Below are 13,266 nucleotides of genomic sequence, written 5' to 3'. Positions count from 1 at the left end.
TGACTGTTTGGCCGGCATAAAAGGGCTGGTCAAAGCATCATGTGCACTTTGGTGTACCCAACACTCCTCTCCTGGTCAAAGTCAAAGTCAAAATAAAGACGGCAGGTGTGCCCGGCAAAGGTACACCATTGCCGGGCACACCTGCCATCTCAAAGAAGGAGAATCTCCAGATCATCGTGGCTGGAGTTGATTACTTTGAACCCTTATTGTGGGGTTTCTTCTTTTAATATTTTGGATGTTTATTGTGGATATACTGGATGCATTGGACTGTTTCACCTAAAACATTTGATAAAGTTCCTTTGATAGTAACGAAACACGTTGGCTGATGCCCTATCGCTTGTTTCTATAAAAAAGAATAAAATAAATCTAAAAGGACTTGCTTGAGAGAGTGTGACTTTCTTCCTGGTGCACCCTCCATGTTTTCAAATCTATCTGTCTGGATTCCAGTGAGGCCCAACTACGGCGGGTTTCGGAGGTGGATTGCACTGGACTCTTATGAATTGTGTAACTGGAATTGATGTGCTGAACCTGTGGTCAGCCTTGGTTTAGAGCTTTTCGTGTTATATGTCCTTATGAGTCATATTCACGTGTCAAATGCGTGGCACTTAGAGGAACACTTTCTCGTGAGTACACACCAGCAACAACATCCGCGGAAAGAGGTAAATGTCAGAAATGACACCATTTTGAGCAACAAGAAGTTATACAGATGTTGATACTGTTGCAAAACCGCAAAAAATGGAAGGCCACTAACCCACTTGATTAGAAACAGTAAATCTGTTTGCACATTTTGTGGCAACCAATCAATTACTTTGTGTAATACAATTTCAAAATAATGACTTTCACATTTACTGTGCTTTAAGTCACAGGCTGGGAGCTCGTTCTGTGTCTCTGTGGTTACACACACATTCACACATACAGACATATGGATTGATTACATTGGCCAATGCGATTAAATAATGTAAAATAGTGAATTTCTTACTGATTACTTTAACTTGCAATTATCTTTCATTTTAAGTTTTCAACAATATTTTATGCCTGAACGTGAAAGCCAACAAAAATAGTGACAGAATAAAAATATTTTCTCTTTTTTAGCCACATCTTTTCCCCATCCCCCACTCTGACACTGCCCCCATTGCAGTACTTATGTTTGTTGAGTGCTCCCCTCTGCTGAACTCACATATGGTAACCGGAAGTGATTGCCAGGCTGAGCCAACAGGGAGCGCCTACGAATCCAGTGAGCTGGACTGGGCTGCAGATGTTGCTGAGATTGCAGGCTGATGGCCGGCTAGGCAATCCTTCTCTTGGCCCTGAATGGTGATGGTCACCATCTCTCGCTGTCACAATGTGCTTTGAATGAGGAGATCAGCTGCCTGTGTGCCTAGCCTCTTGTGGCTGCTGCTGCTGAGGCATTGTCATTCTGGCAGACTCCGCTATCCCTCTCTCTTGTCACGGCCTCTATGTTCACTGGCTGCACCAGTAGGTGAGGACAGGCTCAGCTGCTGGTCGGTGCTCGCAGTGGCGCTTTCAAACTGCTGCCGCCTGCCCGACCGAACTACAGGGATCCACCCAGTCCACGCCACACATGTTAACAGAGGGCAGATGAGAGCTAATTTGTAACATTATTCCGGCCTTGGCTGAAATGTCCGGGGTGGAGGAGGGCTGGCTGAGAGAGGTTAACCAGTCGGGCTGCTCCTGGAAGCAAAAATAGCCTGCATCGCTCCAGCTGCCCATCAACAGCATGGCCACCACATAGACCACACAGTGAGGGTCACGACGGGGCCACCTTTTCTGGGCAGGTGTAACAATAGTAAAAACACGCATCTGCATGCAATAGGTCTCGCATGACCAAAAGTTGGAGCTATTGGAGTTGCAAATAATAATGCAATAACAATAGCTCAAACTTGCAGTATTGCACACCTATTGCATTGCAAATGCTTCAATGTAACTGGATTGCTCGCCTTCCTGTCTACGCCTACTAGAGAGCCTTGAAGACCAGTCTCTATAAGAAGGATGGGCAAGTTGTTTACCGCAAGTACTAGCTCCTCCCAAGCAGCCTTGTACGTTACGTCTAGCTATGTTTAACAGAAACATGAGGCAATGGTTACTGCTTAAGAAAATTGACATTTTGTTTGATGCGAAAATGATAGCCAACAAGTTGCAAATGTAAGAATGACTGTTGTTTTGAATTTGGGTTAGATTCAATTCAGCTGCGGCAGAAAGTCCTTGTGGTGGGTGGTTGGGAGAAGGGAGCTCAAAAGCAGAAGCAGAGTTTAGCAAGCGGCGCCCAAGAAAAGAACAACGCTGCTCGCCAAACTCTATTTTTTCAACATTTTAAGTTTTTCGTAAGCAGCGCACCACGCCGCCTGTGCAGCGCTGTGTACTAAATGCATAAAATAATGAATAAATAGAGTTTGTCGATTCGCACCTTTCACTGGAGTGGGACGAGGCTCACATTTTGAAAATAAAGGAGCGCTTACACAGAGGAAACGAAAGGCACGCTGCCGCAATTTTGTGCCGCGCTGCCAAAAAAACCCATACTTGATAAATGACAAGGTGAAAGTCGGGCGAGCCGTGAATTTTTAAAATATCACGCGCGGCTGCCATTGCTAATTAAAATGAAGCGCTGGGCAAAGAAAACAATGTTGCAAAAATAACGCCATTATCAAAGTCCAAGCTCGGCGTGCTGTGCTACAAAAAAAAAAGTCATTAAGTTGCGGGAGAGCATGCCAGGTAGGAGAAAGTCATGTTCGAAAATATTGCTCACAGATTGTAAATAAAGCATGCTGAGTAACAACACATGTAAGAGGGGCAGTCCTTATGGGAGGTTACAACATGAGAAAGGGAGGTCCTAAAGAGGGACTACTAAGCCTATTAGCAAATCAAAAGCCACCATTTACCAAGGACTCCAACAGCAGCCAATTGAAAAGATGGGCGGAAAATGGGTGGAGCTTCAAGCCCATACCTGAATAAAGCATGTCTTGAAGAGATATTGAAGCGCTTCCTAGGTGAGACCTAAAACTGTTAAAAAGTTCTGCTGCGCTGAGGTAATGGAGTTGGAACAGAAAGCTTTGGATTCACATGAGGCCAGGGCCGGATCCTGCCTGTTTATATTCTGACACTGAATGACCAAGCGGCCCAGAGAGGGCCCGGCCTGATGCAGATTTATTTGTCTGAGTGAAAGTTCAACGCTGCAGTCTCAGACGCCACATTATATATTACACTCGGGTTTGACTCCTAGCCCACAGAGATCACACCTCTGCCCAGTCAGTGATGAGCTCCTAATTGCGTCACTGAGCAGCCAGCAGAGCAGCATATACTGGCAGTGGCTGCTATTGTGATAAGGTGTAGCACCTCGCCGTGGTCTTCCCAGAAGCTATAATATGTGTAACTAATGTATTTTAGTGCGGAGATGATGAGACCAGCACTAAAATGCGTTAGTGTAACCCATGATGCGTGGTAATTGGCAGCACTCCTATATTGCCTTTCATTGTGCTGGGTTTGCTAGCCAATTAAAATACTAATTCCTAAACTGGTCATAATGACTCAAGCTTTTTCAGTCACAAAGAAACTGACAACCTACAAAGCCTGGATCTACATTTCAATAGGATTACACTTGTGGGTAACGCGTATTTAATCATTTAGTGTCCAGCTAGAGAGAAGTGCACATTCTAATGGCTTTTGCCGATAGTGTGAATTTGGCACTTTGTGATTTTAATGTTAAACATTGTCAGTTTCCAAATACCAAGCATCAGGTGCTAAAAGGTTCCAGAAACAGGCATTGGTATAACCTTCTTGTTAGAAATGAGGGGGCTCTGGTTGATGCAGGTGTGAACCCACAACAAGCAGGGACCCTTTACTTCTTGTCAGGGCGAAGGATGACTCCCCAGAATAACCCCTGCTCACCCTCTAGCTGCGTGGCGCGAGCAGTCTAGGCTAAGTCTCAGGCGTACACGGTTAAGCAAATGCAATTACGCATACAGTAAACCCCTTGCATGCACCACAAACGGACACCAATCAGGAAGTATATAAAAATAAGCTTTTATGTAGTTTCAGCAGATTCAGATACAAGGCCCAGTAACGTTAGACTGATGGGGCCACAATTCTTAGGAATACGGTAAAGTTCTCTTTGTTACGGCAAGTTCTTTTAGGCGGGCACAAGGTGACTGTAGGCCTCAGCGCACTTCGTGCTGAGGCGGCGCCCGGGAAGCACGCGGCAGATGACAGGGAAATCAGAACGTTGCGGACCCTGGATCCGATGCGAGCTCGCGGTCGAGTTCGTAAGTACAGTACCTTGTTTCTTGACGCAAAGGTGGGTGCGGGATTCCAGCGGCTCTTTCGACAGAAGAGCGAGGCGGCGTCCGGGGCTCCCACACTTCACGATGGGGGTCTGATCTTCAGGCTCACGACAAGAGCGGGGTGTTGCAGGTGGCGGGTGAACAAAGCGGGGCAGCCGGGCACGCAGATTACGTCCGGGCCGTCCGAGGTTTGGAGATGCTCACAACCGCCGATTCCGGCGGGAGGGTGAAGGTGCACAGCGAGCCTCCGACGAGCGAGGTGACAGGGGCAGCCCAGCACAGCGTAGGGGGAGCGGCTCCGATCGAGCGAGGCTCTTCCCAAGGCGGGGGCGGCTAAGCAGTCCTGGTCACGGCTCAGGGAGGGACTGGGGCACGAGGGTCACAGCTCCGGCGAGGGAAAGGACACCACAGTCCAGCGGCAGGCGAGTGAAGATCAGGTAGAGCCCAATGGTCCTGGGGCTCAGTTCAGGGGGCAAGCTCAGTTCCAAGCCCTTGGAGATCGTTTTGGAAAAGCACAAGTCTTGAAAGTAAAAGTAAAGTAAAAGTCTTCAGCAACAGTTTCTCTTCTCTCCCTTGGCAGCAAGGTCACCACTGCAGGCCAATGCCCCAGGATAGGGACAGTCTTCCTCCTACAGCTTTCCCGGTGCCTCCTCCTCAGGCAGAGATTCTTTTTGGTCAAAAGCGGATCTAGTTTCTCAGGAGCAGGGCTCCTCCATTTATACAGCAAATCTTTTGTTCTCCCAGGCCAGGGGGGCCCTTGCCTAGTTCAGTCTGGTTTCTGAGCACTTTGTTTACGCGATGCAGGCTTCTCCTTTCAGAGTGCAGGGCAGAGTCCTCAGACGCTCCACAGGGGGCGGAGCCGGTATTGAGGTGGCAGAGTACTGTCCTATTCAGAGCCTAGGAGCACTCCTCCCACCCATCTACCTGTCGATCGTCCTATTCACCACCAGGCTACCTAGCCCTGCCCATCTGGGTTCCCCCAGCCCTGTCACTCACACCAGCCAGACATCAGATACACATCACGCAGAGGCGGCTGAAATGTTTAGGCAAGCAAAGGCCAGCTTTCTAAAAGCGGCATTTGCAAACCCGGAATATTAAAATAAACCTTGCAAAAAGATGTACCTTATTATTCTGAGTTCAGGCATACTAACCTCGATCTTCTACCATGTTCCCTGGGTCGGTTAGGATCATAGGGTGTAATAATCCTGGCCGCCCATACTGGCCTATGAGAACAGGGTAGCCTTTCAGTAGTGAACAACAAGATGGCGGTCATTCACTACTAGGACATGCCACGCATCCAGGCTTGTCCTACCTTAGGCTTACAACGCACCCTGCCCGTGGGCCTACCAGTGGGGTGACTAACCTGCAGCTAAGGGAAGGTTTTAGGGACCGGCAAGTGTGGGCACCTGCCAGTCAGCATGTCAGTACCAGACTGCACGCAGGTTCTGCGATGGCAGACCTTAGACATATTTTACCGGCCGCTTCTGTGGGTGGCACAACCAGTGCTGCAAGCCCACCAGCGGTGTTTGCATTTACATGCCCTGGCGCTCCTGGCGCACTTTACTGGGGTCTGATAGTAAATCAAACAATCCAATCATGGAATCCAACCAACATATACAATTTACAAGGGAGCACTCGCGCCGCGACACTGGTTGGCAGTGGCACAGCGCGCTGAGCGGCCAACACCATAAAATCACATGAGGCACAGCAACAAAAAGAGGAAGGGAGACTCACGCCAAGGTGCCAGGTCTAACACGTGTCCCCTCCAGCTGAAAAGTGGGGAGAACTACCCTACCCCAGGGAGTTCCTCATCACTAAGGCGGGAAAATCTGGACAGACCGTCAGCATTGGCGTGATCTGTACCAGGGCGATGTTCCACCGTGAAATCCATACCCTGTAGGGAAATGGACCACCTCAACAGCTTTGGATTCTCACCCCTCATATGCATCAACCATCTGAGGGGCCTGTGGTCCGTCTGAACCCGGAAGTGAGACCCAAACAAGTAGGGTCTTAGCTTCTTCAGCGCCCAGACCACAGCAAATGCCTCACGCTCAATAGCACTCCACCTCTGTTCCCGTGGAAGTAACCTCCTGCTAAGAAAGGCTACGGGTTGATCTAGGCCCTCCTCATTAATCTGTGAAAGAACAGCCCCCACACCATGCTCTGATGCGTCTGTCTGAACGATAAACTCTTTGGAGAAGTTGGGAGCCAAGAGCACGGGCGCCGTGCACATAGCAGTTTTCAAGGCCTCAAAAGCTTTTTGACAGGTGTCAGTCCAAATCACTTTCCTGGGCTGCTTCTTCGAAGTCAGCGCTGTCAAGGGGGCCATACCCCTTGACAAACCTCCTGTAGTACCCGGTGAGACCTAAGAAGGCTCTCACCTCCGTCTGGGTTTTGGGCGCCTCCCAATTCAGGATGGTTTCTATCTTGGGCTGAAGGGGTGCCACCTGGCCACTCCCAACTTGGTGTCCCAAGTACACCACGGAACCCTGCCCAATCTGGCACTTACTCGCCTTGATCGTGAGGCCTGCCTTGCGCAGCGCCATCAACACTTCCCAGAGGTGTCGCAGGTGTTCTTCCCAAGTGGAGCTGAACACCGCGATGTCATCCAGGTAGGCTGCACTGAACGAATCCAGCCCAGCCAACACCTGGTTGACCAATCTCTGAAAGGTGGCAAGGGCATTCTTCATCCCAAAGGGCATAACCCGGAACTGGTAGTGCCCATCTGGGGTGGAAAATGCTGACCTCTCTTTGGCCCCCTCGGTCAAGGCGATCTGCCAATACCCAGACGTTAAATCAAACGTGCTGAGGTAGTTGGCAGCCCCTAGCCGATCGATGAGCTCATCAGCTCTGGGGATGGGGTGTGCGTCGGTCCTAGTGACCGAATTGAGTCCTCTGTAGTCCACACAGAACCGGAGTTCGGGTGTGGCTCCCGGCGCTGCAGCCTTTGGGACCAAGACCACGGGGCTGGCCCAAGGACTGCTAGAAGACTCAATTACCCAGAGTGCAAACATTTTGGAGACCTCCTCCTTGATGCATGTCCTCACCCTGTCAGTCACCCTGTATGCCTTGCGCCACACAGGTGGACTATCCCCAGTGTCCACATCATGGACGCACCAATCAGTGACACCAGGGACCAGGGAAAACAGGTCAGAAAATTGTCCCAGCAACTGGCGACAATCATTCTGTTGCTCAGGGGTCAGGGTGGAAGAGAGGATGACACCATCCACTGACCCATCTTGCTCCTTGGCTGACAGGAGGTCCGGAAGAGGTTCTGTCTCCTCTTCCATCCCAGCATCTGTTGCCAAGAGCATGCCCACTTGGGACCTCTCCAAGTGGGGCTTGAGGCGGTTGACATGTAGGACCCTTAAGGGGTTCCTAGGAGACTTCAGGTCCACCACGTAGGTAACAGGATTCTTGCGCTCCACCACCTCAAAGGGACCGGTCCACTTATCCTGGAGCGCACACGGCTCCACGGGGGCCAAGACCCATACCTTCTGTCCAGGCTGAAGCTCTACCAGAGTGGCATTCTGGTCGTACCACCGCTTCATAACCTCCTGGCTGCCTTCCAGATTTGCCTCAGCAAGTTGCCTGAATCGCCTAGTCTGATTCCTGAAGGCCAGCATGTAACTATATACATTCTGGGGAGGTTTCCTGGGAGATTGCTCCCAGCCTTCCTTGACCAGACTTAGAGGTCCTCTGACTGGGTGACCATACAGAAGCTCAAAGGGACTGAACCCCAGAGACTTCTGTGGCACCTCACGGTAAGCGAAGAGAAGCCATGGTAAGAGGACGTCCCACTTACGCCTCATGGGTCCTTCCAGGCCCATTATCATGCCTTTGAGGGTTCGGTTGAATCTCTCAACCAACCCGTTTCCTTGGGGGTGGTAAGGGGTGGTGAACTTGTAGGTTACACCACACTCTTGCCAAAGAGATTTCATGTACTTGGACATGAAATTGGTACCTCGGTCAGACACCACCTCTAGAGGGAATCCCACTCGGGAGAAAATTCCCATCAGTGCACGTCCCACCACGGGGGCCGTCACTGTCCTCAGAGGAATGGCTTCCGGGTACCGGGTGGCATGGTCCACCAGGACCAGGATGAACCTATTGCCCATCGCTGTCCTGGGGTCCAGTGGCCCTACAATGTCAATCCCCACTCGCTGGAATGGGGTACCGACCACAGGGAATGGCTGGAGTGGAGCCTTCTGCTTCCTTCCACTCTTTCCACTTGCCTGGCAAGTCTGGCATGTCCTGCAGTGAGTATCCGAACTCCTGCGCATTTGAGGCCAATAAAAGTGGGTGACAAGCCTTTCAAAGGTCTTGTCCTGCCCCAAATGCCCTGCCAATGGCACATCGTGAGCCAGCCCCAGTAGGAAGGCTCTGAAGTCCTGGGGTACCACCAGCGCACGGGCTGACCCAGGCTCAGCAACCTTAGGCTCTGTATATAGGAGGTCGTTCTCCCAGTAAACAAAATGTGATCCTGACTGATCACCTGCGGCCTGGTCTGCAGCCTGCTGCCGCATACCCACGAGAGAAGGGCACTCCTTCTGTGCCTTACAAAAGTCCTCCCTGGTGGGACCCCCTTCCTGCTGCCAATGGGTCAGCTCCGGCAGGTCTCCCAGTTCAGCTATCTGCTCCCCTGTAGGCTCCAGGGCATCCCCCTCAAGGTCTGCTTCCTCCTGGACCGTGGGAACTTCAGGGGCCGGCTTCCCGCGCCCCTTGCTCCTTCTCTCTGAGGCCGGTTCCTGGGCCTCCCTCTCAGGCTCCAGGACCTCTTGAGTCCCTCTACTGGCTGCCATGGACCGTGTGGTGACACACGCCCAATCCGGCATACCCAACATCTCCAGGTGAGCACTCTGCTCCACGTTAGCCCAAGGTGAGCTCTCCAAATCGTTCCCTAACAAACAGTCTACAGGCATGGCGGGCCTCACAGCTACCTGAAGAGTACCAGAGACCCCCCCCCCCCACTCAAAGGGAACCTGAGCCACCTTGCAGTGTCTCTCTGTGTTGTCAGCGGCAACAACGGGGTAGAATGCATTGGGGACCACCTGCTCTTGAGACACCAGGTGACACCTCACAGCTGTCACACTGGCTCCTGTGTCTCGAAGAGCTTCCACTCTATGGCCATTTATGGTCACCCACTGCCTGTACTTCTTAGTGTTCTCAGGCAGCTGGGTTGGAGGCACCACTTCACGGTCTCCTAGCGAGACCAGAGACATCTCTGCGGGACCCCACCCACCTTGGACATCCCTCTCCTCCCCCAAGGCTACACTAGTCACCTGCCGGGGTGGAGCACCAGTGGGTGCTGGTTTACCAAACAATGGACACTTTACATCAGAGGCAAAATGCCCCAAATTGTTACACCTGTAACATCTGACGGGCCCCTTCTGAACAGGAGGACCTGTCGGGGCCCCGGTCGGTTTCTGGTGTGGGGGAGGCTGAGAACCCTTCCCTTGGTTCCCTTGGGGACTATTTTGGGGCCCTTTTTGGAACTGCTTCTGTTTACCCCTGTCCCCCCCACTCTTCTGCTGGGGACCCTGCCCACCTTTGGCGGAATCTCCCACGGTACCCTTGTGGACCCTGGTACTGACCCAGCGGTCCGCCTCCTCAGCAAGCTTCCTCGGGTTAGTCAGCCCACTATCTATCAGGTGCTGGCGTAGCTCAGGAAAACAATTACTGGACAAGTGCTCCCATGCCATTAAATCAAGAAGCCCTTGATAATCATTCACCTTACTACCCTTTACCCAACCATCCAGTGCTCTGCAAAAGAAAGTCACATACTCCACATACGTACTATTGGGAATCTTAGTGCAACCCCTAAACCTCTGTCTATATAACTCAGGGGTCAACCCATACCTAGCCATCAATGCTTCCTTCATATGGGCATAAGAATTATGAACATCAGCAGGTAAATCTAACAGTGTGTCCCGCCCTTCACTCAGGAACCGTCCCCACAACCCCGCTCCCCAATCTTTCTCAGGGACCCGGTGGGAAGACATGGCTACCTCGTAGGCTCTGAACCACTGCCCGATGTCGTCATTCTTGAAGAACTCCTTCACTACATCCTTGGGAATGTAAACTCTTGGTTCCGCCGGTACTGGCGGTGTGCTGCCACCAGAGGGATTAAGCTCCAAACTTTTTGCTTTCAGCTCCAGCTCCCTCAGCTTCATGTCATGCTCTAATTGTAGTTTCTTTTCTTCCATGGCTAATCTTTGTTTTTCCATATCCATCTGCCCATGAAGTTTTGCCATCTCTACTTCGTGTGCCCGGGTTGCTGCCCTGTCTGCCAACTCTTCTGGCGACAGGCCTCTGCCAAACTCATGGACACTTTCTGGTGGGACTATTTCCACCTGATTCTCTGGTGCCTTTGACTCATACCAGGCCCTCAGCGCCTTCACGAGTTGGGTCTTGTTTTTCAATCCAGTTTGGGCAATTCTGAACTTGGAGCAAAAACCTCTCAACTCTTCATTGGTATAATTCTGAAGTGCGCTTTCTTCCCAATCTACGTCCTCAAATCCAGAGATTATAGAAGCTGCCCTTCCGGCGGGAAGTGAACCAGGCATGGTTCTAACAACGGAGATTTTTGGCAAAACAAAAACAGATGCTAGTCTTGTGGCTGTGTTACCGGTCTGCTCTCACTACGTGGTGATCAGTGGTTCCCTATACGCAAATCGCAAATGCAAATCCGTAAATCCTCACCGCTGCCACCAATGTTAGAAATGAGGGGGCTCTGGTTGACGCAGGTGTGAACCCACAACAAGCAGGGACCCTTTACTTCTTGTCAGGGTGAAGGATGACTCCCCAGAATAACCCCTGCTCACCCTCTAGGTGCGTGGCGCGAGCAGTCTAGGCTAAGTCTCAGGCGTACACGGTTAAGCAAATGCAATTACGCATACAGTAAACCCCTTGCATGCACCACAAACGGACACCAATCAGGAAGTATATAAAAATAAGCTTTTATGTAGTTTCAGCAGATTCAGATACAAGGCCCAGTAACGTTAGACTGATGGGGCCACAATTCTTAGGAATACGGTAAAGTTCTCTTTGTTACGGCAAGTTCTTTTAGGCGGGCACAAGGTGACTGTAGGCCTCAGCGCACTTCGTGCTGAGGCGGCGCCCGGGAAGCACGCGGCAGATGACAGGGAAATCAGAACGTTGCGGACCCTGGATCCGATGCGAGCTCGCGGTCGAGTTCGTAAGTACAGTACCTTGTTTCTTGACGCAAAGGCGGGTGCGGGATTCCAGCGGCTCTTTCGACAGAAGAGCGAGGCGGCGTCCGGGGCTCCCACACTTCACAATGGGGGTCTGATCTTCAGGCTCACGACAAGAGCGGGGTGTTGCAGGTGGCGGGTGAACAAAGCGGGGCAGCCGGGCACGCAGATTACGTCCGGGCCGTCCGAGGCTTGGAGATGCTCACAACCGCCGATTCCGGCTGGAGGGTGAAGGTGCACAGCGAGCCTCCAACGAGCGAGGTGACAGGGGCAGCCCAGCACAGTGTAGGGGGAGCAGCTCCGATCGAGCGAGGCTCTTCCCAAGGCGGGGGCGGCTAAGCAGTCCTGGTCACGGCTCAGGGAGGGACTGGGGCACGAGGGTCACAGCTCCGGCGAGGGAAAGGACACCACAGTCCAGCGGCAGGCGAGTGAAGATCAGGTAGAGCCCAATGGTCCTGGGGCTCAGTTCAGGGGGCAAGCTCAGTTCCAAGCCCTTGGAGATCGTTTTGGAAAAGCACAAGTCTTGAAAGTAAAAGTAAAGTAAAAGTCTTCAGCAACAGTTTCTCTTCTCTCCCTTGGCAGCAAGGTCACCACTGCAGGCCAATCCCCCAGGATAGGGACAGTCTTCCTCCTACAGCTTTCCCGGTGCCTCCTCCTCAGGCAGAGATTCTTCTTGGTCAAAAGCGGATCTAGTTTCTCAGGAGCAGGGCTCCTCCATTTATACAGCAAATCTTTTGTTCTCCCAGGCCAGGGGGGCCCTTGCCTAGTTCAGTCTGGTTTCTGAGCACTTTGTTTACGCGATGCAGGCTTCTCCTTTCAGAGTGCAGGGCAGAGTCCTCTGACGCTCCACAGGGGGCGGAGCCGGCATTGAGGTGGCAGAGTACTGTCCTATTCAGAGCCTAGGAGCACTCCTCCCACCCATCTACCTGTCGATCGTCCTATTCACCACCAGGCTACCTAGCCCTGCCCATCTGGGTTCCCCCAGCCCTGTCACTCACACCAGCCAGACATCAGATACACATCACGCAGAGGCGGCTGAAATGTTTAGGCAAGCAAAGGCCAGCTTTCTAAAAGCGGCATTTGCAAACCCGGAATATTAAAATAAACCCTGCGAAAAGATGTACCTTATTATTCCGAGTTCAGGCATACTAACCTCGATCTTCTACCATGTTCCCTGGGTCGGTTAGGATCATAGGGTGTAATAATCCAGGCCGCCCATACTGGCCTATGAGAACAGGGTAGCCTTGCAGTAGTGAACAACAAGATGGCGGTCATTCACTACTAGGACATGCCACGCATCCAGGCTTGTCCTACCTTAGGCTTACAACGCACCCTGCCCGTGGGCCTACCAGAGGGGTGACTAACATGCAGCTAAGGGAAGGTTTTAGGGACCGGCAAGTGTGGGCACCTGCCAGTCAGCATGTCAGTACCAGACTGCACGCAGGTTCTGCGATGGCAGACCTTAGACATATTTTACCGGCCGCTTCTGTGGGTGGCACAACCAGTGCTGCAAGCCCACCAGCGGTGTTTGCATTTACATGCCCTGGCGCACTTTACTGGGGTCTGATAGTAAATCAAACAATCCAATCATGGAATCCAACCAACATAGTATTCAAATGGAGACACTGTTCCTAGAGAGATAAAGGGAGATATGAAGCGAAAAAGTCTAGGCTAATATTAGGCCCAACTGCCTAAGGATAGGGGAGGGCATTCCTTAGTTTCTCATGTTGCCCTCACACACCCCGAAGGATGTCATG

General features: G+C 51.7%; 1 protein-coding gene across 1 annotated transcript in view; it reads left to right on the top strand.

Annotated features, from left to right (window-relative positions):
- The window catches only part of PLXNC1 (plexin C1), a 464,687-nt gene that overhangs the window by 231,321 nt on the left and 220,100 nt on the right, over positions 1-13,266 (top strand). The window lies entirely within an intron of this gene.

The sequence above is a fragment of the Triturus cristatus genome, chromosome 4_1 (assembly GCF_964204655.1).
Source record: "Triturus cristatus chromosome 4_1, aTriCri1.1, whole genome shotgun sequence".
Lineage (NCBI taxonomy): Eukaryota > Metazoa > Chordata > Amphibia > Caudata > Salamandridae > Triturus > Triturus cristatus.
The sequence above is the reverse complement of the archived record's forward strand: the minus strand, read 5'-3'. Positions and strand labels throughout refer to the sequence as shown.